This window comes from Bos indicus x Bos taurus, chromosome 29 (genome assembly GCF_003369695.1).
Source record: "Bos indicus x Bos taurus breed Angus x Brahman F1 hybrid chromosome 29, Bos_hybrid_MaternalHap_v2.0, whole genome shotgun sequence".
In the NCBI taxonomy this organism is placed as follows: domain Eukaryota; kingdom Metazoa; phylum Chordata; class Mammalia; order Artiodactyla; family Bovidae; genus Bos; species Bos indicus x Bos taurus.
In genome coordinates this window covers 13,208,975-13,231,432 of record NC_040104.1, presented here as the reverse complement: position 1 = coordinate 13,231,432, position 22,458 = coordinate 13,208,975, and the positions used below count along the sequence as shown (strand labels likewise).

The 22,458-nt window shown below is 42.0% G+C and overlaps 1 pseudogene; it reads right to left on the bottom strand.

Moving 5' to 3' along the window:
• Positions 1-4,953: 4,953 nt before the first annotated feature.
• Positions 4,954-14,273, bottom strand: LOC113886161 (annotated as a pseudogene).
• Between the last annotated feature and the right edge of the window lie 8,185 nt (positions 14,274-22,458).

Sequence of the window (22,458 nt, the reverse complement as noted above, 5' to 3'; positions counted from 1 at the left end):
ATCCCATGATCTTAGTTTTTTAATATTTAATTTTATGATGGCCAAAAGTGTCCAAATGTTATTAGACAACATTTAATTTGTCACTATGATAGATTGCTAGGGCACCAACTCACCATACTGAGCACTGAGAAAGGAAAATAATCATTAATATTTATGCTATTTTTGTTTCTATTAAGTATAGGTTATGTAACTACAAACGGTTCCAGGGAAACAAGCTAGACTGTCCCTTCTGGGGGTGATGAGAGAGTGTTGGGGAGCAGCTATAATACAGATGAAGCCTCACTCACTGGCCTGCAGCTCACCTCCTGCTGTGGAGGTCTGGTTCCTAATAGACCAAGGACTGGTACTGGTCCTGACTCACTGTGATGGTATTGTTGATGCCTGCTCTAAACTCAATAGTGGGACATTCTGTAAAACAAACCACCCTGCTTCCTCCCAGTTTCTGAACAAATGAATGCCATTAAAATTGGGAGAGGAACAGTTATTTCATCTTAAAGGAGAACAACCAAGTGCAACATATGACTACATTCTTTCAATAAACTGTGAAAAGACATCTGCTTTTTGAGAATCAGGGGAAAAATTCAACTAAATAACCTAAATAAATACATAAAGTCTAATAAATAAGCTAGCTCTACACCTAAAGCAACTAGAAAAGGAAGAAATGAAGAACCCCAGGGTTAGTAGAAGTAAAGAAATCTTCAAAATTAATGCAGAAATAAATGCAAAAGGAAAAAAAAAAAAGAGGCCATAGCAAAAATTAACAAAGCAAAAATCTGGTTCTCTGAGAGGATAAATAAAATTGAAAAACCATTAGACAGACTCATCAAGAAAAAAAGGGAGAAAAATCAAATCAATAAAATTAGAAATGAAAATGGGGAGATCACAACAGACAACATAGATATACAAAGGATCATAAGAGACTACTATCAGCAGTTATATGCCAATAAAATGGACAACCTGGAAGAAATGGACAAATTCTTAGAAAAGTACAACTTTCCAAAACTGAACCTGGAAGAATTAGAAAATCATAACACACACATCACAAGCACGGATATTGAAACTGTAATCAGAAATCGTCCAGCAAACAAAAGCCCAGGACCTGATGGCTTCACAGATGAATTCTACCAAAATTTTAGAGAAGATCTAAACCTATCCTGCTCAAACTCTTCCAGAAAATTGCAGAGGAAGGTAAACTTTCAAACTCATTCTATGAGGCCACCATCACCCTAATAGCAAAACCTGACAAAGATGTTACAAAATGAAAATTACAAGCCAATATCACTGATGAACATAGATCATAGATCAAGTCGACACATATTTGGTCATTAAACAGCAAGCATAGAAAGGTTTCTAAGGCAACTGTAGGTAATTTAAACATGAGGGGCCAAATGGGGACAGTTTCATTTAACAGGCTGAGATTGGACTGTGCAGGTTGCCATAGCAGTTGCTATGACAAGAAGGCATAACAGCTACTTGTTGCTACACTGGAGATGTGGGAAACTGAAAAGAGACCAAAAGCCTTACAACTCTCCTTGCAGTGTGATTTCAGGCTAGAAGTAGTTGATAAGGAAAGGCTGACCGATAAGGCTGGGAAGGGAGTAATCTGAGCCAGTAATCAGTAGCTCTTGTTGGAGGCCAAAAAACAGAAGCCATGGTTCAGAGATAGATGTCATTTGGCTTGAATCAATATTTAGCCTTGAGGATGGCAGCCATAACCTCTAAACAGATTTCCTTCTTCCCAGGTGGCAGAATAATTCATATTTGTTCCAGAGTCAGGAACCCAGAAAGCAATCTCAGGGGCATTTTTTCTTAGCAGGCACACATGCAATCTAGAAAGTGGAACTATAATCATGGTGCCCATTTTCCAGTTGAGAAAACTGAGGTTAAGAGACTTGATCAAGGTTACACAGCTAAGCATATGAAAAGCCAATCACAAGCCCAGGTTAACAGTCCTCAAATTCTGTGTTTTTGTTCAACATTCACTGGAAGTGGTGGGTGGTGGTCTGGCAACAATGTTTAGGCAGAAGCAAGCAGCATTCAGGCTTAAATTGTAGTAAGTAAGGAAAACCACTAGACCATTAAGCTATGACCTAAATCAAATACATTATGAATTCATAGTGGAGATGAATAATAGATGCCAGGGATTAGTTCTGTTTACCTGAAGAACTATGGATGAAGGTTTGTAACATTGTACAGAAGGTGGTCACCAAAACCATCCCCAAGAAAAACAAATGTGAGAAGGAAAAGGGGTTGCCTGAGGAGGCCTTAAAAACAGCTGAGAAAATAAGAGAAGTGAAAGGCAAAGGAGAAAGGGAAAGATATACTCAATGGAATGCAGACTTCCAGAAAATAGCAAGGAGAGATTTGAAAATCTTCATAAGTGAACAGTGCAAGAATTAGAGGAAAACAATAGAATTGTAAGGAGTATAGATTGCTTCAGGAAAATTGGAGCTACCAGAGGAACACTTCATGCAAGGATGGGCACAATAAAGGACAGAAAATTCAAAGATCTAACAGAAGCAGATGAGATTAAGAAGAGGTGGCAAGAATGTACAGAAGAACTGTAAAAAAACAATCATAATGACCGGGATGGGGATGATGTTTGGGTCACTCACGTAATGCCAGATATACTGGAGTATGAAGTCAAGTGGGCCTTAGGAAGCATCACTACAAACAATGATAGGGCAGGTGATGGAATTCCAGCTGAGCTATTTAAAAATCCTAAAGAATGAGGCTGTAAAAGTGCTGCATTCAGTATGTCACCAAATTTGGAAAACTCAGCAGTGTCCACAGTACTGGAAAAGGTCAGTTTTCATTCCAATCCAAATGAAAGGCAATTCCAAAGAATGTTGAAACTATCATGCAACTGCGCTCATCTCACTTGCTAGCAAGGTAATGCTCAAAATCCTTCAAGCTAAGCTTCAACTTTACATGAACTGAGAGCTTTCAGATATACAAGCTGATTTGAGGAACCAGAGATCAAAATGCCAACGTCCATTGGATCATAGAGAAAGCAAGGGAATCCCAAAAAGCATTTCTGTCTGCTTCACTGACTATGCTAAATTCTTTCACTATGTGGACCACAACAAACTGTGGAAAATTCTTAAGGAAATGGGAGTACCAGATCACCTTACCTGTCTCCTGAAAAGTCTGTATGTAGGTCAAAAATTGGCAGTTAGAATCAGACACGGAAAAACTGAAAGATTTAAAAGTGGGAAAGAAGCAGGCCAAGGTGTAAATTCTCACTCTGGTTATTTAACTTCTATATAGGATACATCATTTGATATGCTGGACTGCATAATTACCAAGCTGGAATAAAGATTGCTGGGAGAAATATCAACATCCACAGATATGAAGATGACACTTCTCTAATGGCAGAAAGCAAAGAACTAAAGAGCCTCTTGATGAGGAGAGGAGATGCAAAAACTGGCTTAAAACTCAACATTCAAAAAACTATTCACAAGATATATTCAACATTCATGGCATCCGGTTAAACCACTTCATGTCAAATAGATGAGGGAAAAGTGGAAACAGTGGCAGATATTATTTTCTTGGGCTCCAAAACCACTATGGACCTTTACTTAAGCCACAAAATTAAAAGACACTTGCTCCTTGGAAGGAAGAAAGGATATGAAAAACCTGGACAGTGTATTAAAAAGCAGAGACTCACTTTGCTACCGAGGTCTCTATTGTCAAAGCTATCATTTTTCCAGTAATCATGTACAGATGTGTGATTTGGACCATAAGAAAGGGTGAATGGCAAAATTGAGCTTTCAAACTGCGGTGCTTGAGAAGATTCTTGATAGTCCCTTATAAAACAAGGAGATCAGACCAGTCAATTTGAAAGGAAATCAAACTCTGACCCCTGCTGACTCAGCTGAGACATCTTCTGAGGGCCTCCAGGTGGAAAGAACGGATGCTTCCACTGCAAAAGTGCCTAACCATAGCAGCTCCAAGCAAATAGTTTGTAGCTCCACCCCTGGAGGAAGCTCAGAAAGGCTGAAGGCTCTGTGTACCCTGGGTTCACCGATACATGTGTTGCATTCTCCCCATCAGCATTGGAGGCCAAGGAAGTGGCATTCTGTGCCCTGGAGGCAGGGTATGGCTCAGGGATCCACTGGGGCCACCACTTACCAAGTAGGACTGGAAAGGACAGAGCAGGCATATGTGGCAGAGACCTGGTGACTGGGGTGTGGGGCAAAAGGGAACCCGCTCTGCATGAAGTACCTCAGCCAAAATCCCCTGGAGGAGAAGCCCAGTGATAAGATCATCTGAGATGGGACGAAGAGAGTCTATTTCATTATCCCTTATAATTCCTCTGAATGAGGAGGTGGTGGAGTTGGTGGGTCATTACAAACTCTTCCATGATCTAGACCATCTGTCAGTCGCTATCCTTGGGGCTGCCTCTTCCCAGCTTCAGTCATGTAGTTCTGGAGGAAACTAACAATCATGTGTGCTTCCTGGTCAGGGCCAAAGACCGTGTAAAGCCAGTCATAAGACCCCATGTCCCTGCCAGGATGGCTGATCTGGGGCTGTACATGTGATCTGAGGTGGGTCATTCAGAGAACACCCTTGAAATCTGATGTGTGCAGTCTTCTTTCCTTACTAGGGTGATGCCTTCGAGATTTGAAACCCTAGGGCAGGTAGCCTGGACTCTCTCACTAGGTGTAGAAGCCTTAAGGAAGAAAGTTGCCAGGCTAAGACCATCAAGGAAGAGGGAAGGGAAAGAGCAAGGGTGAGAGGGCGTTGATGACTTCTGATTTCTTGGGTCCCGTCACTGAGATCTTTGTATTTGCTCTGATTCTTGTGTCCTGGACTCCCAGAATCATTTCAATGAGTCTCCCTGTTCCTTGAAGCCAGTTGGATTAGGGCCTCTCTCAATTTTGATTCAGAAATTGTTCTAGATCCTTCACTCCCAGACCCAAACAGAGGCACCCATTTGTTTCAGCACCATTAAGAGTGAAACCCTTTATTCTTTTCTAAGAATAGGGTGTGCAGACCACCAAATACAGTTCACCAGCATCCTGGGAAAGTGTGAGTGAGTGTGTGTTAGGAGCGGCCTTACTGATTCTTGAACCACTCCAAGCATTTACACTGCACGTGCCAGTCCAATCCTGTCATTTCCTTGATCAAAGACTGAGAAATACCACCTCAGGAAGACGTCACCCAGGATCTAGTTCTCTGTAGATGGACTCGCTCTGTTCTCTTGAAAGGGGGAATGGCCCTCGTCTTTAGAATCCTGAGGGGAGTCAGAGACACACCAGTCAGCATGAACTGTTACCGGTGACTCCCTCCAATATCCAGACCCTGCACACTTCTCATTATTTCCCTCTTTTGGTAAGTATCAAGGGGTTTTCTTACCAGAAGGGGATATGAGAGTTCATCCAAAAGAAAGAGGGTCAAGTCATGAGGTTGCCATGAGGAAGGGTGTGGGGGAGGGGAGGACTGGGAGTTGGGGAAACAGAGGAATGAAAAACAACAAAGTCCTACTGTAGAGCGTAAGGAACTATATTCAATATTCAGTGACAAACCACATGAAAAAGAGTGAAAAAAAGAAAAAATAATTTTTATGTGTATAACTGAGTCACATTGCTGTGCAGCAGAACTTAACGCAGCACTGAAGATTAGCCACACTTCAATATAATTTTTTAGAAAAGAACAAGTGTGTCCATAGTTCTCCTCACTCCCTGTTTCCTCTCTTCTGACTCCTGCTCCTTGATATTTTTTGTGTTAGTTCAAACATTTTATTTCTTTTTTATTTTCTTACTCCTTCTCCCCTCCTTTCATTTATTTATTTTTAAATTTATTTATTTTAATTGGAGGCTAATTATTTTACAATATTGTATTGGTTCTGCCACACATCAACATGAATCCGCCACGGGCATACACGTGTTCCCCATCCTGAACCCCCCTCCCACCTCCCTCCCCATACCATCCCTCTGGGTCATCCCAGTGCACCAGCCTCAAGCATCCTGTATCAAACATGGACTGGCAATTTGTTTCTTATATGATATTATACATGTTCTCTGCAGAGAATGCCGGTTCTCCTCCTGCATCCCCACAATCTGTACTTTATTAAAAAACTTTATTTTGTTTTGGAGTATAGCTGACTAACAATACTCTGAGTTTCAGGTGGACAGTAAAGGGACTCAACCATATGTTTCCGTGCATCCTGGTCCTAAGATACCCCTCCCATCCAGGCTGTCATATAACTGAGGGGAGTTCCCTGTGCTACACAGTAACTCATTGTTGGTTATCCATCTTAAATAGAGCAGTGCCCACAACACGTTCCTGAAGACTTAACTCAGGAACTCTGCAAAGCCTCCTTCGGCCCACACTCACCCTCTTTGGCCATTCCATGCTTGGTTGTTTAATGTACTCTGGTTCCCATCCCCACGGGTCAGTCCGTAGCCCTCATCACCCCTAGTAAGTCCCCAGTGCCCCAGTGCAGACCACCTTGAGATGCCATTTGCATGGAATCCAGTGCAGTTTTGCCTAGAACCAAACAACCCTCCACATGGCTCCATGAGTTTACAGTTTTAGAATTCCTGAAATTCCCTCTCTTCCTCAAAGCCTTCTTTGAGCCCATCAGCCTGCTCTGAACTCTTGCAGGGAGCTGACATGAAGCCTCCACCCTGTGCCAGGCCTGAGCAGTCACTGGGTACCCTTTATTCACCTTAGTATCCAATCTGCCCACAGAGGGGTCGGGTACCCCAACTCACAAAGGAGGCACCTGGACACAGCAGGGGGAAGATGCAGCTGAGAACTAGACTGACCATGTAATTTATCATCCAAACCAGGAAATTTCTGAGAAGGGAAGGGAGACTGTTAACTTACACTGGGACATCAGACCGGGACTGTCCCCAGCCATTCTCCTCGTAACATGGCCTATTTCAGGGACTGCTAAAGCTGACTTTCATGTTCATGCACCTAAAGGTTCAGATTGAATTGTAGCTCTTTGAGGACTGAGGACCTTAGTGTTCCCCTCTCCCTGACTCCCACCATGCCAGCATGGTGTGTCGTCTCCACATTTATTTCAGGAAGATCAGTGTCCCAGAGGGCCCTTTACTCTCAAGTGATTGGTTTTCTGGCAGGCACTAGCCCAGCTACAGGGCTCAGCAGCATATGCAATGGTGTGACATGGCCTCCAGAGGGCGCCCTCCTTCCAGCAGCAGCCCAAGGGTTCCTGCAAGCTCCAGTTTGAGAACCAACCCTCAGTATTGTCCCCTCACCTTGAGGATGTAGCCTCGAGCTGGCACTGGGTAATTGATGCCGTTGATGGTGAAGATAATAGGGGGCAGGGTATTGACCGCAGAATATGAAACAAAGTACTGTTAGAGAGAGAGGATGAGAGGTTGGCCCTGGAGATCCTTGTTTTGTGTGGAGACAGGGAGTGACCCTGGGGCATGACCCTTCACCTCGGCACACTGTGGCGTGGTGCTGATGAGCTTCTGTATGTTATCGACCACTGTTCTTGGGCCAAGGATCAGTGATGTCCCGGTGCCCACAAGGGCTTGCAGCCGCCAGAACAAGCAATAACCTTTCTTTTCATGGAGATGCTGAAAGCAATGGAAGAAAGCAGGTGTCAAGGTCACTCTGAGTCTCCCCAGAGCTGCCCCCTTCCCAACTGTCCCTAAACAGCCCTTCGTCTCTTGCCCTCTTTTCCTTTGCTCTCGACACAGCACCTTTCTTGACATCCTCGAATGCAGTACTTGAATACACCAGGATCTTTTGCACCTTGACACAAGCTGGACTTCCTTCCTAGAAGACTCCACTCCCCTTTGACAAGCAAATTTCTTCTCATCTTCCAGAGTCCACCTTAATTGTATAGTTTTCGGGAAGTCTTTCCCCCAGTGTTTATCAGTCTCCTGTCTTGGTCACTCTCTGTAGACCCTTCCTCATGTCTGCTCTGCTGCTGCTGCTAACTCACTTCAGTCGTGTCCGACTCTGTGCGACCTCATAGAAGGCAGCCCACCAGGCTCTGCGATCCCTGGGATTTTCTGGACAAGAGTACTGGAGTGGGTTGCCATTGCCTTCTCCTCCTCATGTCTAGCATGTACCAAAGTCACAATGCACTATGTGGGCAGGTCACTTCATGTACATCTGCCTTCTTAGATGTGAGGGCAAGTTTTATTCTCCTTGCCTCCCTAAAGAGCCTGGCACACAGTGGATGCCCAATGCTTGTCTGTTCAATGAGTGAATGAAGACTGAGAAAACAATGAGAAACATCCAGAGAGCTGTATCTATTGAGGAACAAATAACGGGTCTCACACAGAGTGAAGGTGGAGATTCTCAGGCGCAGCAGATTTTCATAGTAAAGGGATAGAGGGGCTCCTCTGGGAGAGGGTGTCTGCCAGCACTGCTCCTACAACCAGCTCAGACCCTGAGACCCTGGCCAGGAAATACATGACTAGCCTGCAGAAACTCCAAAGGATAGGTCACCTTTTGTCTGAGGGTATCACACAGAATCCTATCAGTTATGCCTCTTGTCCTCAGGTCACTCCTGGATCCCACCTTCCTGATTCTCTGTTATAGCCCCTGTCCCACTGTGTGCCCAAGAATGTGGGGTGTTTTTTTTATTAGTTGCTTTCACATCTTAAGACTGTAGCCAAACTCCCTCCACTGCTGTGTAGCTGCTCCCAAAGAAGACTAGTTTTCCCCATTTTCGCAGGACTGTCCCTGTTTTTAAACTGACATTTATCTGTACTGAGAACTTCCTATGTCCTAGGTAGCTCTCGACACTTAGTCGTCTTATCATAACTCTGTTCAGGCTGGTGAAATTCTCCCTGATCCTCTGTTCACCACACTGTAGAGTCCTCTAACCATGCTCCCCACCTCAAAGGGTGGTGTGTGCAGCCCTCTCCTAGCTGCACAGACCTCTTTAGACCCTTTTAGGACCCTGGTCTGAGCCTTGCTCAGAATACCTGGGGATTATGAACCCATGGGTTGTTTGTGTATCTATGTGCTTGTGTGTTTGTTTGTATGTGTTTGTATGTGTCTCTGTGTGTGCTTGTGTGTCTCTGACTAGCTATGCATGTTTTTATGTGTCTCTGTCTATGTTTATGTGTCTGCTTGTGTGTTTCCGTGTGTCTCTGTGTTTGTCTGTGTCATTGTGGGTGGTGTATATGTCTGTGTGACTGTGTGTCTGAGAATGCATTTGTGTGTTTCTGCCTGTGTTCATGTACAGTAGTGGGACCATCACTTGGGCTGACCCTTTGAGGGAGAGGCTTACTGGTCCAAGTGTACACTCCACTCGCCCAGGTGGATCAGTGGTACCCAGTTGAGCTCTCCCTTGCAGTAGCTGTGGTCCACCCCACCAAACATCACCACACTGCCCTCCCGCTTGTATCTGTAGAGAGAAGAGAGGTGGGGGATCCTTGGAAAACAGTAGCAATAGCACTGTCTGAGAGCTCTTCTTGTCCACCCATCAAGGCCCTAATAAGGTCCCCATGTACAGATGCAGAAATCGAGTCTAGGAGTGATTGAGATCCAGACTGAGGTCGGTTACTGGCTAATGAGTGGCACAGAGGAGGTTAGAAGCTGAATCACTTGGCTGGGCTCCTTCCACTAAGTCTTCTGAAGACCCCCTGGAACTCCAGCGACCGGAGTGCTCAGACACCCTCAGAGGACAGGTGCTGAAGCTTTTGGCTTTCCCCTTGTCCACTTTGTCATTTTTCAGGAAAATCAAGGCTGGGAGTTCTAAGGGTGTGGGTTCAGGTCACCCAGAGTTGGCTCCACTGGCCTGTGACATCTACTGTCCAAACGGCCCCACACTCAGAAGGGACCCCACCTCTGGTTTCTCTGTCTTGAAATGCCTAATATTTCTTGAACAAGGGGTCCCACACTTTTGTGTCCCACACTTTTGGTTTTCATTGGCTCATACAAATTGGGTAACTGGTCCTGGGCTCCAAGTGAAATAAATGCTAATGAGGAAGGAAAGATATCCACCATCCTTCTCCTTCTTTACTGATAAAATTCATAAGCAAATCCTAATGTCTTTTCCTTCAACTTGTTTCCTGTTGCCTTCCATTAGCCTTCTTCCTCACTCACCCACCCTAGACCAAGTTACTGGTTTTGAGCCCAGGATCGGGGTTGTCTTCCAATAAAATTTTATTTATAAATGCCAGGGGTGAAGCCAGGTAGGGCCCTGGGGTCATATTTATGGTGGGTTAGATTATCTCTCAGGATACCTCTTTATCAAATGTTCTAATTTTCTTGCAACTAAAAGCATATTACAGGTAATTTGGAGAAAGAGATTGTCCATCTCAGACATACTTGCTCAAGTAGAAGGCAAAAACAGGCTCAGAAATGGCACTTTCATTCTTCAGCTTGTCAAAGATGGGGATGGCTCCAGAGAAGGATATGTTGGGATAGTTCAAGCTCAAGACACCATCAAAAGGCATATCAAACCAGGTTTCCATAATGGTTAGACCAAACAGCTGGTCAGTACTTACAAGGTCCCCAATCTGTAGGAGAGGAGTGTTCCCACTTACAGATAAGTGAAGTGGGGCTAGGACTGGGCTGGGGTGCATTGCCATTAGATCCTCAGAGAAGAATTGAGGCTGGGCTCTGTCTTTGGTGGCCCACAGATGGTTAGAGCAAGGTGGAAGGGGAATTTGGGTTCTATTTGAGAGAGGCTGCGAATTTTAAAACATCTGCCTCTCTGAAAAACACCACCGGAGTGAGTCAAAGCCTCATGGCTTTGTACAAGTGGGGCAACCAAGAGTCAGGCCAGGTCCCATTTGGGGCCACCTTATGGACAAAACGATCAAGAGCAAGATAGCCTGCTCTTTGCCATCACTGTGACCTAATGACAGGAATGGACTGCATTCTCTGTAATGTACTGTGGATTCTGCATCTGTACAGGAAGACAGAAGCCAAAAACACAATCTTGCTTGCAGGGTTCTATGAAATTACTGCCTGGGGAATTCCCTTTTGGGAATATGTGTGTATTTCTGTGAGTGTGTATGAGAGAGAAAGAGAGAGAGGGGAACTACTCAAGTACTTTGGGGGAGGCAGGCCATATGTTTATTAGACTCTCAAGGGTTGTCTAGAGTGAGAACTCATTTATCAGACCCCTTGACTTCTCAGGCTTCCAGTTTCCCACTCTGGATACCTGAAGTCCTTGGCTGCTCCCAGGGTCCCCAGATCAGTTTTATCCTGTCCCCAAACGCTTTACAGCAACTTCCGTCCTGAAAAGCCAGCCTAACTCCACCTTTTATCAATGTGTGACCTCAGCAAGGCCCTTGCTGTCTGTACCTCAGTTTCCTCATATGTCTCATGAGCTAATCAGAGTAACTGCTGTGTGGGATTGTTGCAGGATTAAACCAGTTATTACCTGAAAGTGCCTGGAACAGTCTGTGAATATAAAAGTGAGTGCTTTTATCCCCTCTTCTCACTCACAGCAAAATGAATCTTGAACTGCTCATGGGCAGAGGAACTGCAAGTCCACACCTCAGGCCACTCTCTGGGATAGTTAATCTGTTTGCTCATGTGTCACCATGCGCACTGCCTCCCCAGAGACATGATCCTGTGAATAAGATGGCCAATATCTATGGGAGTTAGGCTAGGAAGGGTCCTGCCAGATAGTCCTGCATCTGCTTTGCAAGCAGGGGCCACTCCATAGCCAGTCCTGACTCAGCATTTGTTACACTGTTACCCGGACTGTGTGATGAGCAACAACTCTTCTCATCCTTCCAGAACCGAAGTAGATGTTGAAGGTGTCATTGGTAAACTGGAAGGTGGAAGACTAATGATGTTTGAACTTAACTTGTTTAGCTGCAGAAACAAGAGATGAATGTCATCAGGTGCCAAGGTTGGAAACAGGGTGGCAGGGCCAGTGAAGAATGGTCTGGGTACAGGGTGTCTGTACTCACAACAGGTTAGGCTGCTGCAATAGATGGAGGGCACCAACAAGTCAGATGAGCCTGTGCCAAAGATAACCTGGAATTCCTGAGGGGGTGTTCCAGTGGTGATGTCACCCACGTAGAGCATCTACAGGGAGAAGGAGGGAGTGGGTTAGTGCAGAACTGGCTACCCTCTATTCCCACACTGATGCCTCCCTCTGGGTGTCACATATCTCTGGAGATCACTTTCTAACCACCATGCCGCTCACAAACTTTGGTCACAGAGGTATCTGCATTTGATATATTTTTCCTGTACTACATTGTATGCAGGATATTCACTCTATGACCAGGCATTGAAGTGGTACCTCCTGCATGGGAAGCCCAAAGGCATAATCACTGCACGTCCAGGACCGCTGGGCACCCCGGGTAGTCCTGGTGCCTTCATTTGATAAGCTCTGTAGTCTCTTCAAACCCAGCCTTAGCACCCGCTTCTCCAGGAGGTCCTTCTGGATCAACCCCAGCCACTCCTTCTAAACTCGGACCACATCCAATCAACACCGCTTAGGTGACCCTTTCATTTGACAAATATTTATTCTTTGCCTATCTCTCAGGCTGGCATGGACATTCTTGAAGACAGTAACCACAGTGATTCTTATGGCCATATATGGAAAACAGGTTCAGTAACTTTTTACTGTTTTCGTTCTTGCATCTGTGGAAACTGAATTCCTCTACCTGGGGTTTCACAATTGCTTTGCAGTTGATTCTACCTTTTGATCAGTGACGGTTCACTTTTATCTGTAACTGAGTGGCTCACTAAGTTCAGAAGGAACAATCTCCCTTAAACTAATGACACATCTTTGACATAGAAATGGATGTTTACCTGCCACCTGATAATTGCCGGGCCCAGTCACAAAGACCAACAGTTGAGGATGAGAGTGCCTTATCCTCTGGTTGGGCTCCCGGTTTTCCAGGGTTTCTGCCTCCTGCAGGAACCCCAACTCCAACATTCCTACCTGCCACCTCCAGATGAGCCCCAGTACTAGGCTAGAGCACCAGGGGGCGCTGTGGAGCACCATCTTCCCAAAATACACCCCTGATGTTTCTCAGGGGGTAAATAGTTAGATTTGAGCCACGAGAAGAAATCTGGTACAGACTGTAAGCATGTTCCTTCAGGAAACTGTTCAGCATGTTTTTTCCACTGAGGGTTTTTCTCATGGTCTTCACTTTTGTTAGAGGTATTCTTTCACCGAGCATTTGACAAAGAAAACAAAGAAGATGCTACAATTATCTGTCAGTGTTAAGGTATAACTGTCATTTTAATGGCTCTGTGTATTTTCTGATCATTTTTATGAGACACATTATTATCAGAATTTTATGCATATACCATGGCAAAGACATAGATTTGAATACAGGTTCTGTTCTGCATTCTTGGGTAAGCCATATGACCAAGTGGTGTCTCAGTCTCCCCATCAGTAAATGATGGAATGTAATAATACAAACCCTCCAAATAGCATATATTGGGGATAAGTGATGTGATGGATATAAGGTACCCGATAAATAGGAAGTCTCAACAATAACAGCCATTAGTATTGCTGTCGCCAATCCACTCTAACCTTCTCATAGAACCTCAAGGAAGGAGTTAGAAGGGGGACTCTTATCCTCTTTTACAAGGGAGCAATTTGAAATGCAAGAGATTTCTGAGTTGGATGTGGTCACACTGCTTGTCAGATATAAAACACTGTTTATAAAACAGTGTGTATTTCTCCATGTTGAAAGAGAAGAGAGAGTTGAAAGAAGAATCCAAAATATAGGGAACAAATAAGGGAAACTCAGAGGCTGAAAAAGGAATGAAGAGTCAAATGAAAAATAAAAGAAAATAACACAGAGAGACATACACTTCCAGTGACTTCCAAAGAGATGGAGAGATAAATGACAGTGATACAGAGATGCAGACATAGGCATATACACACTGAAGTAGACAGGGAAAAAAGAGGACATGTTGAATAAAATGTAGAAAAGTGCTATTCCACAGGACCACATTGACATCTGCGTAGACTGTACACTGAACAGTTGCAAGGAGTTGCATTTTGAATAGGTCATGACATGACTGGACCCCAAGATTTGTGCAACCGAAATCTACAGCAAGACCTTGGGATCCACAGTTCCTATAGCAAGTTACTTATCAATAAGTAAGTGTTGAACTTTAAGACTCTTATGGAAATATTCCATTCCCTTCTAAACCTGATGGGTGGAAAAATAATCAGATGAAAACAAAAATCCGAGAAAGGAATATGATGTGACTTACAGTCCCCGTACTTACTTGACTATGCACTCTGAGAAGGTCACCAGCCCGAGGAGCACAAGCCACTTCATGCTTCTTTCCTGCATCCAAGTACTCAGGGAAGTTTGGGTTCTTAGCATGTAGTGGTGACCCTAGTTATATATGCTCTGACCTACCCTAGTTTTCCCGTTTAGGCCACTAAAAGATCTGAAAAAAATCACAAAGTTCTCGATAAAATCTTTACCTTCATCAGTGTCCTTGGCGAGTGGACTTTGAAGCTTCTCAGAATACAGAGAATTGAACTGTAATCTCTTCCTTGAAGCTTGGCTGGAAAATCAAATTGATCTGCGTGGACATCTAGGAAGATGGAGAACCTTGCCTACTTGGAGATAAAAACTGCTAAGACCATCATGAAAATGGATACTAGGGGCCATGCTCGACATTCGTGGTTTCATGTCATTTTCCTAGCCACTTCATGTGATGTCCATTGCTGTCTGTGTTGGAGAGGAGATTGCTAGGAGGATAAGTTGTCAAATGGCAAAGTGAAGACTTCAGGGGCAGCCCAGAGACAACAACTGGCTTTAGGTAGTAGGTCTAATGGCAGACATCAGGGGCACCTATGATGCCAGTCTGCATCAAAGATTTAGGGCAGAGCAGTATGCCAGTTACATGGTTTTAGTATTTGAAGAAATGTCATATGCATCCACAAGATATTTTATAGCATCCAAAAAACCTACAAGGAAGACCTGTGTGCTAGGTTCTGGGTTAAAGGCTTCAAAGTCAAAGTTGATCAAGACAAAAGTAGTCTTTATCTTAAGAGGGCCAGCAGTTTAGTTCTCACAAACTAATGTCCCCAGGAGGCAGGAGATATGATTCTAGGACTAGGTGGCTATGTTGAACCCTGGGCAGCACAGGCCTTACCACTGGGAGCAGCCTTTCCTCCACTTCGCCCATTCTGTAAAGCAGGCCAGTTGGCCATGTTTTCAAGAGAATCAGAAGTTTGGATATTTATGTACAATGCACTGCTTTTAATGTTAGAAACTAATTGTTTTTTTCCCAGAAAAACCAGTGGGAATAAAATCTCCACAGCAATGTGCTGGAATCATCCTTCAGTGTTTGCAGGTTTTTGTTTCTGGCCTAGAGTTGGGAATGCAGTGGGGACAGACAGGAATTTAATTCATATTAGTTGATTTGAAAAGAGACTGAATGCATACCAAATATGCTGACTGATTGGAAAAGACCCTGATATAGGGAAGATTGAAGGCAGGAGGAGAAGCGGAAGACAGAGGATGAGATGGTTGGATGGCATCACCAAGTCGATGGATATGAGCATGAGCAAGCTTTGGGAGTTGGTAATGGATAGGGAAGCCTGGCATGCTGCAGCCTATGGCATTGCAAAGAGATGGATACAACTGAAGGACTGAACTGAATTGGACAAATTGAGAACAAAGACTAATAAATCTAATTGTATCAGGTTGTTGACTAGCTACCTATAACAACACATTACTTAAGAGGCTTTAAAATTCAGACTTATGACTCTACATTCAGAGTGGAATATCTTCTAAGGAAAAACAAAAATACTGCCCATCAAAAACAAACCAAAGAAAACCAAAAGAAAAAAAGGAAAAAAAATTGAAAGTATATTCAACAACTTCAGTTCAGTTCAGTTGCTCAGTCGTGTCCAACTCTTTATGAGCCCATGAATGGCAGCATGCATGGCCTCCCTGTCCATCACCAACCCCTGGAGTCCACACATACTCATGTCCATTGAGTCGGTGATGCTATTGAACCATCTCATCCTCTCTCATCCCCTTCTCCTCCTGCCCTCAATCTTTCCCAACGTTAAGATCTTTTCATTTTTTATTTTTATTTATTTTAATTGGAGGCTAATTATTTTACAATATTGTATTGGTTTTGCCATACATCAACATGAATCCACCATGGGTGTACCTGTGTTCCCCCTCCTGAACCCCCCTTCCACCTCCCTTCCTGTACCATCCCTCTGGGTCATCCCAGTGCACCAGTCCCAAGCATCCTGTATCATGCATCCACCCTCAACTGGCGATTCGTTTCATATATGATATTATACATGTTTCAGTGCCATTCTCCCAAGTCATCCCACCCTCACCCATGGTAATGGTTATAATTACCATCTTTCTAAATTTCGTATATATGCATTAGTATACTGTATTGGTGTTTTTCTTTCTGGCTTACTTCACTCTGTATAATAAGCTCCAGTTTAATCCACCTCATTAGGACTGAGTCAAATGTAGTCTTTTTAGTGGCTGAGTAATACCTCATTGTGTATATATACTACAGAGTTCTTATCCATTCATCTGTTGATGGACATCTAGGTTGCTTCCATGTCCTGGCCATTATAAACAGTGCTGCGATGAACACTGGGGTACGCGTGTCTCTTCCAGTTCTGGTTTCCTCAGTGTGTATGCCCAGCAGTGGGATTGCTGGATCATAAGGCAGTTCTATTTCCAGTTTTTTAAGGAATCTACACACTATTCCATAATGGCTGTATTAGTTTGCATTCCCACCAACAGTGTAAGAGGGTTCCCTTTTCTCCACACTCTCTCCAGCATTTATTGCTAATAGACTTTTGGATAGCAGCCATTTTGACTGGTGTGAAATGGTACCTCATTGTGGTTTTGATTTGCATTTCTCTGATAATGAATAATGTTGAGCATCTTTTCATGTGTTTGTTAGCCATCTGTATGTCTTCTTTGGAGAAATGTCTATTTAGTACTTAGGCCCATGTTTTGATTGGGCCGTTTCTTTTTCTGGAGTTGAGCTGCAGGAGTTGCTTGTATATTTTTGAGAATAGTTCTGTGTCAGTTTCTTCATTTGCTATTATTTTCTCCCATTCTGAAGGCTGTCTTTTCACCTTGCTTATAGTTTCCTTTGTTGTGTAGAAACTTTGATTTTGATTAGGTCCCGTTTTTATTTTTCCTTTTATTTCCAATATTCTTGGAGGTGGGTCATAGAGGATCCTGCTGTGATTTATGTTGGAGAGTGTTTTGCCTATGTTCTCCTCTAGGAGTTTTATTGTTTCTGGTCTTACGTTTAGATCTTTAGTCCATTTTGAGTTTATTTTTGTGTATGGTGTTAGAAAGTGTTCTAGTTTCATTCTTTTACAAGTGGTTGACCAGTTTCCCCAGCATCACTTGTTAAAGAGATTGTCTTTTCTCCATTGTATATTCTTGCTTCCTTTGTCAAAGATAAGGTGTCCATAGATGGGCGGATATATATCTAGGCTTTCTATTTTGTTCCATTGATCTATATTTCTGTCTTTGTGCCAGTACCACACTGTCTTGATGACTGTGGCTTTGTAGTAGAGCCTGAAGTCAGGCAGGTTGATTCCTCCAGTTCCATTCTTCTTTCTCAAGATTGCTTTGGCTATTTGAGGTTTTTTGTATTTCCATACAAACTGTGAAATTATTTGTTCTAGCTCTGTGAAAAATACTGTTGGTAGCTTGATAGGGATTGCATTGAATCTATAGATTGCTTTGGGTAGTATAATCATTTTCACTCTATTGATTCTTCTGATCCACGAACACGGTATATATCTCCATCTATTAGTGTCCTCTTTGATTTCTTTCACCAGTGTTTTATTGTTTTCTATATATAGGTATTTTGTTTCTTTAAGTAGATATAGCCCTAAATATTTTATTCTTTTCGTTGCAATGGTGAATGGAATTTTTTCCTTAATTTCTCTTTCTATTTTCTCATTATTAATGTATAGGAATGCAAGGGATTTCTTTGTGTTGATTTTATATCCTGCAACTTTACTATATTTATTGATTAGTTCCAGTAATTTTCTGGTGGAGTCTTTAGGGTTTTATATATAGAGGATCATGTCATCTGCAAACAGTGAGAGTTTTACTTCTTCTTTTTGAATTTGGATTCCTTTTATTTCTTTTTCTGCTCTGAATTCCATAGCCAAACCTTCCAAAACTATGTTGAATAGTAGTGGTGAAAGTGGGCACCCTTGTCTTGTTCCTGACTTTAGGGGAAATGTTTTCAATTTTTCATCATTGAGGATAATGTTTGCTGTAGGTTTGTCATATATATTTTTTCTTATGTTGAGGTATATTCCTTCTATTCCTCCATTCTGGATAGTTTTTATCATAAGTGGATGTTGAATTCTGTCACTGGCTTTCTCTGCATCTATTGAGATAATCATATGGCTTTTATTTTTCAATTTGTTAATGTGGTGTATTACATTGATTGATTTGTGGATATTGAAGCATCCTTGCATCCCTGGGATAAAGCCCACTTGGTCATGTGTATGATCTTTTTAATGTGTTGTTGGATTTTGATTGCTAGAATTTTGTTAAGGATTTTTGCATCTATGTTCATCAGTGTTATTGGCCTGTAGTTTTCTTTTTTTCTGTGGCATCTTTGTTAGGTTTTGGTTTTGGGTGGTGGTAGCCTCATAGAATGAGTTTGGAAGTTTACCTTCCCCTGCAATTTTCTGCAAGAGTTTAAGTAGGTGTTAGCTCTTCACTAAATTGTTGGTAGAATTCAGCTGTGAAGCTGTCTGGGTTTTGTTTGCTGGTAGATTTCTGATTACACTTTCAATTTCCATGCTTGTGATGGGCCTGTTAAGATTTTCTATTTCTTCCTGGTTCAGTTTTGGAAAGTTGTACTTTTCTAAGAATTTGTCCATATCTTCCAAATTGTCCATTTTATTGGCATAAAGTTGCTCATAGTAGTCTCTTATGATCCTTTGTATTTCTGTGTTGTCTGTTGTGATCTCTCCATTTTTATTTCTAATTTTATTGATTTGATTTTTCTCCTTTTGTTTCTTGATGAGTCTGGCTAATGGTTTGTCAATTTTATTTATCCTCTCAAAGAACCAGTTTTTGACTTTGTTGGTTTTTACTATGGTCTCTTTTGTTTCTTTTGCATTTATTTCTGCCCGCATTTTGAAGATTTCTTTCCTTCTACTAACCCTGGGGTTCTTCATTTCTTCCTTTTCTAGTTGCTTTAGGTGTAGAGTTAGGTTATTTATTTGACTTTGTTCTTATTTCTTGAGGCATGCCTGTTTTGCTATGAACCTTCCCCTTAGCACTGCTTTTACAGTGTCCCACAGGTTTTGGATTGTTGTGTTTTCATTTTCATTTGTTTCTATGCATATTTTGATTTCTTTTTTTATTTCTTCTGTGATTTGTTGGTTATTCAGCAGCGTGCTGTTCAGCCTTCATATGTTGGACCTTTTAATAGTTTTCCTCCTGTAATTGAGATCTAATCTTACTGTCTTGTGGTCAGAAAAGATGTTTGGAATGATTTCAATTTTTTTTTTTTTTTGAATTTACCAAGGCTAGATTTATGGCCCAGGATGTGATCTATCCTGGAGAAGGTTCCGTGTGCACTTGAGAAAAAGGTGAAATTCATTGTTTTGGAGTGAAATGTCCTATAGATATCAATTAGGTCTAACTGGTCTATTGTATCATTTATAGTCTGTATTTCCTTGTTAATTTTCTGTTTAGTTGATCTATCCATAGGTATGAGTGAGGTATTAACATTTCCCACACAATAATATTGTGTTATTGTTAATTTCCCCTTTCATACTTGTTAGCATTTGTCTTACATTTTGTGGTGCTCCTATGTTGGGTGCCTGTGTTTTTATAATTGTTATATCTTCTTCTTGGATTTATATTTTTATCATTATGTAGTGTCCTTCTTTGTCTCTTTTCACAGCCTTTGTTTTAAAGTCTATTTTCTAGTAATTTTCTGGTGGAGTCTTTAGGGTTTTCTATGTAGAGGATCATGTCGTCTGCAAATAGTGAGAGTTTTACTTCTTCTTTTCCAATTTGGATTCCTTTTATTTCTTTTTCTGCTCTGATTGTTGTGGCCAAAACTTCCAAAAAAAAAAAAAAAAAAAAAACCTGGAAATAGAACTGCCTTATGATCCAGCAATCCCACTGCTGGGCATACATACTGAGGGACCAGAAGGGAAAGAGACACGTGTACCCCAATGTTCATCGCAGCACTGTTTATAATAGCCAGGACATGGAAGCAACCTAGATGTCCATCAGCAGATGAATGGATAAGAAAGCTGTGGTACATATACACAATGGAGTATTACTCAGCCATTAAAAAGAATTCATTTGAATCAGTTCTAATGAGGTGGATGAAACTGGAGCCTATTATACAGAGTGAAGTAAGCCAAAAGGAAAAACATAAATACAGTATACTAATGCATATATATGGAATTTAGAAAGATGATAACAATAACCCTGTGTACGAGACAGCAAAAGAGACACTGATGTATGGAACAGTCTTATGGACTCTGTGGGAGAGGGAGAGGGTGGGAAGACTTGGGAGAATGGCATTGAAACATGTAAAATATCATGTATGAAACGAGATGCCAGTCCAGGTTCAATGCACGATACTGGATGCTTGGGGCTAGTGCACTGGGACGACCCAGAGGCATGGTATGGGGAGGGAGGAGGGAGGAGGGTTCAGGATGGGGAGCACATGTATACCTGTGATGGATTCATTTTGATATTTGGCAAAACTAATACAATTATGTAAAGTTTAAAAATAAAATAAAATTAAAAAAAATAATAAAGTCTATTTTATCTGATATGAGTATTGCTACTCCTGCTTTCTTTTGGTTTCCATTTGCATGGAATATCTTTTTCCAGCCCTTCACTTTCAGTCTGTATGTGTCCCTTGTTTTGAGGTGGGTCTCTTGTAGACAACATATATAGGGGTCTTGTTTTTGTATCCATTCAGCCAGTCTTTGTCTTTTGGTTGGGGCATTCAACCTATTTATGTTTAAGGTAATTATTGATAAGTATGATCCCATTGCCATTCACTTTATTGTTTTGGGTTCGAGTTTATACACCCTTTCTGTGTTTCTGGTCTAGAGAAGATCCTTTAGCATTTGTTGGAAAGCTGGTTTGGTGGTGCTGAATTCTCTCAGCTTTTGCTTGTCTGTAAAGCTTTTGATTTCTCCTTCATATTTGAATGAGATCCTTGCTGGGTACCATAATCTGGGCTGTAGGTTATTTTCTTTCATCACTTTAAGTCTGTCCTGCCATTCCCTCCTGGCCTGAAGAGTTTCTATTGAAAGATTAGCTGTTATCCTTATGGGAATCCCCTTGTGTGTTACTTGTTGTTTTTCCCTTGCTGTTTTTAATATTTGTTCTTTGTGTTTTATCTTTGTTAATTTGATTAATATGTGTCTTGGGGTATTTCGCCTTGGGTTTATCCTGTATGGGACTCTCTGGGTTTCTTGGACTTGAGTAATTATTTCCTTCCCCATTTTAGGGAAGTTTTCAACTATTATCTCCTCAAGTATTTTCTCATGGTCTTTCTTTTTGTCTTCTTCTTCTGGGACTCCTATGATTTGAATGTTGGAGCATTTAACATTGTCCCAGAGGTCTCTGAGATTGTCCTCATTTCTTTTAATTAGTTTTTCTTTTTATCCTTTCTGATTCATTTATTTCTACCATTCTATCTTCTACTTCAGTAATCCTATCTTCGGCCTCCATTATTCTACTATTTGTTCCTTCCAGCATGTTTTTGATTTCATTTATTTCATTATTCATTGTATATTGACTCTTTTTTATTTCTTCTAGGTCCTTGTTAAACCGTTCTTGCATCTTCTAAATCCTTGTCTCCAGGCTCTTTATCCGTGATTCCATTTTGATTTCAAGATTTTGGATCATTTTCACTCTCATTATTCAGAATTCTTTATCAGGTAGATTCCCTGTCTCTTCCTCTTTTGTTTAGTTTGTTGGACATTTATCCTATTCCTTTACATGCTGGGTATTCCTCTGTCTCTTTGTCTTGTTTACATTGCTGTCTTTGGTGTGGCCTTTCTGTGTTCTGGCAGTTTGTGGAGTTCTCTTTTTTTGTGGAGTTTCTTCACTTGGGTGGGGTTGTATGTGTGGCTTGTCAAGGTTTCCTGGTTAGGGAAGCCTGTTTTGGTGTTCTGGTGTGTGGATCTGGACTTCTTCTCTGTGGAGTGCAATGAGATGTCCAGTAATGAGTTATGAGATGTCAGTGGGTTTGGAGTGACTTTGGGCAGCCTGTATATTGAATCTAAGGGCTGTGCCCCTGTGTTGCTGGAGAATTTGCATGGTATGTCTTGCTCTGAAGATTGTTGGACCTTGGGTGGTGCCTGGTTTCAGTGTATGTATCAAGGCATTTGGTGAGCTCCTGTCAATTAATATTCCCTGTAGTCAGGAGTTCTCTGGTGTTCTCAGGATTCGGACTTAAGACTCCTGCTTCTGGTTTTCAGTCTTATTTTTACAGTAGCCTCAAGACTTCTCCCTCTGTACAGCCTAACCTAGATGTTAGGTTAAA